This window comes from Festucalex cinctus, chromosome 1 (assembly GCF_051991245.1).
Source record: "Festucalex cinctus isolate MCC-2025b chromosome 1, RoL_Fcin_1.0, whole genome shotgun sequence".
In the NCBI taxonomy this organism is placed as follows: Eukaryota; Metazoa; Chordata; class Actinopteri; order Syngnathiformes; family Syngnathidae; genus Festucalex; species Festucalex cinctus.
In genome coordinates this window covers 6066927-6070243 of record NC_135411.1, presented here as the reverse complement: position 1 = coordinate 6070243, position 3317 = coordinate 6066927, and positions in this window count along the sequence as shown.

Here is a 3317-nt window from a genome sequence, read left to right as displayed (position 1 = left end):
AAACCTTAAACGGAAGGAAACGTGTCGTGCAGCGGAAGTCAGGCTGGACCAAAAAAAAAACAAAAAACGCTGCGTATATGATTGGTTGTTGGAAATCGTCGAGGAAAGAAAGAAATAAGGACAAAAAGAACCTTTTTACAATTGTAAAATGTTTGGACGATTTGAATTTTGTGTGTGTTTAATTGATTGTGTACTTTGTGTGTAAATAATGTTTTCTTGTTTTGTACTTGGTGCTTTGAAACTGTTTTGTAAATGATGTGAAACTAAATAAAGTTTTGTAAAAACCGGAAATCGTCGAGGGCTTCAAAGCATGCGATTTCGAAACACAAATAACAATTCTAATTGTTTATACTGTATACAATGATTGTATTCAACTTTCCCCCATAATTTGCATGTTGATTGAGTAAGTAAATAAAGGATTAAAAAAAATATATAAATAAAAAATGCAGCGTTTCGGAACCATTTAATAATAATTTCGTCAAGTCACATCTAATTCAAACTCAGATGCCTCCATTCAAATTCAACTCTTTATTTAATAGGGTCTAACATCAGATGTGAATGTCCTTACAAGCAGCCAAGAGGCACTTGTACATTATTACACGAAAAGTGAAAGAATCAAAACCAGGTATGGATACAATTTAGTTCTTATGTCATTTGAACATTGTACATGATGCTAATAATGGAAAATTAAAATGATACGAAATACACATGTCCAAAGACTAGCATATGGCACGTTAGCTAGCTCGGAGCTGTGGTGGTTTGAGGTCAGGTTGAGTTAGCCTGGCCAGCCAGTCTACACTCTTTTAATATTGTATACAAAACAAAGAGTAGGACATTTGCGTCAATCATTTCAGTGATGACACCGTTCGGCAGCAAATTTTGATCCGAGGTGGCTTTGTGTGTCCCTGACGTTATTTTCGACGCTGATTTGGGAAAATGGCAAGCAAAGCAAGGTGGCTTTATTTCTATTTCAAATAGTGGAAAAGTTAGTGTAGAGCCCTGGAAGCGCTGACGGGGAAAAGCAATGGCTTCGATTCTTACTAAACATTCATGTACACTGATTATGATAGCAATGTTTTTATGTTTTTCAAAAAAAAAAAAAATAATGATGGGATTTTTTCCCCCCTATTTTTATTATTATTATGGAAGTTTGAGGTTTCTGGGGTTGGCATAAGACTCGGGTTTTGTAACCACGCAGGAGGGGTTTGGTTGGTGCTGGATTTCACTTTGATGAATTGGATGTACTGGCTTCTATGGATCTCACTCTGCCTCATCGATCCTTCCCTCCTTCCTCTCTTTAGTTTTTCCTCTGGTCTCTTGAGATCTCGCTAAATTTGCTGGAATTTAGAGGCTTCCGGGGTTGGCGTAAGACTTTGATTTTGTAACCATGGGGAAGGCAGGAAGTGTTTGGTCGGTGCTGGATTTCACTTTGATTTATCTTTCTTTTCTCTTTATTTTTTCTGACCTTTTCTCTGGTCTCCTGACCATTTGAACCTCACGACTCTGGTAAGATTCTGAAGTACCTGGTTAAGGCGAAGGGTAATGGGATATTTATAAGGTTTTAGGTGAATTAATGAGTATAAATTTATACGTATTTGCACGCACACGCACGCGCACGCACGCACGCAAACACGCAAACGCATGCAAACGCACGCACACATACATACACAAAAAAAAAAAAAAAAAAAAAAAAAAAGGCATTCAGCAAGGATGTTAAAAATGAATATTTACCACCCTCTAGTCGGCCCAATAAATAAATAAATGCATACACTAATAATGGGGAGAAAAAAATAGCTAAAAATTTTTTTTTGGGGGGGTGGAGGATGAATTAAAAAAAAAAAAAAAGTTAATTGTACCAAAAAAATAAAAAATAAATTCTGATTTTTCTTATAATCCATGCTATCCTTTCCTTTTTCCTTCTATCGCTTGATTTTATTTGTATTTATTTTCTGTTATCTGATTATATTTTTACCTTTCCTTTTATTTTTTTTTACATTTCTTTTTATTCTATTTTTGATTTAATGATTCTGCGATCTTCTTGATTATCTATTGTATTTCGCGGCTGGCTGATACAGTTAATTGATGGAGATTATCTGAATTATTATTCTTTATTTTTTTTTACGTTTATTTTACATCTTTGATTTCATGATTCTGTGATTTTCTTGATTATCTATTGTATTCCGCACCTGGCTGATGCAGTTGTTAATTGATGGAAATGGTCTGAATTATTATTCTTTATTACATTTTTCTTCTATCTCTGGTCAGTCTTAAGCTCTTAACTCATTCATTCGCCGCCATTTTCACATTTCGCAATCCCGTTCGCTCCCGGCTGTTTTACTGGATTTTGACTGATTTTGCAAGGCCCACAGAATATTGTGTTCTATTGCTATAAAAGCATGGAACCTATCAAAGAAAGATTAAAGTCTCTTCTTTCATCAGGAAAAAAAAAGTAGGTTTCTATCTGTTTCCGTTTTGCAGCAATTAGCATTAGAAGAGAGCTAAGTTTCATCAGTTTTCACAAATCTATTTCAAATTGTAAGTAATTGAGCTTTTTTTTCTACATGGCCCTGGTTGATCTCCTTTGCTCTGCTGCCACCTGCTGGCCGTTTGTGTCATAACTACCATTTCTGCAACCGTTCTTTGCAGTTGAGAGGCTGCATCAAAGCCTTCTGTATGATTTAGCATAAAAAAACAAAAAAAATGTATAAATACATCTTTGGGACACTTAAAACATAAAAAAAAAAAAACATATTTACACGTTATTGGGAGCAAATGAGTTAAGAGCACTCCACCTAACCTCTATACTGAATGTATGGCAACAATCTGGGTCAATAACCAGTCGTGATAAATCTGTGGTATTTAATATACAGTTTACTCCGGCAATAGACAAAACAAGTCCGTACGGTCCTACCAAGGACTGTTAAAATTACCAGGTCTGAACAATTATTACAATAATTCCTGGATCACAGCGGCTGTGAAAATGGAGTGATCACATTATTGGTCTTTGGCTTCGTAAGGCGACTCTTGAAGGACTGATAAGTGATTGTAGACCGGACTGACTTCAAAAAAGTGAAGGTCGTTAGTAACCTAGACGAGCGTGATCCGACACAGACTTAGAACAAGCTTTCGTCCTCTTATAAAGAAGCGTTACTGCTGTATTAAGAGACAACGGAGATCTTTGACCCTTTAAAGGAGAGTCGGGCAGGACAAATTTCACGATTTATGTCCTGCGAGGTAAGCGGAATTTAACACATATTAGATTGTGTGTATAGATGCGTACCCATATTTTATTGGATAAAAAATCCATTTTTTAACGA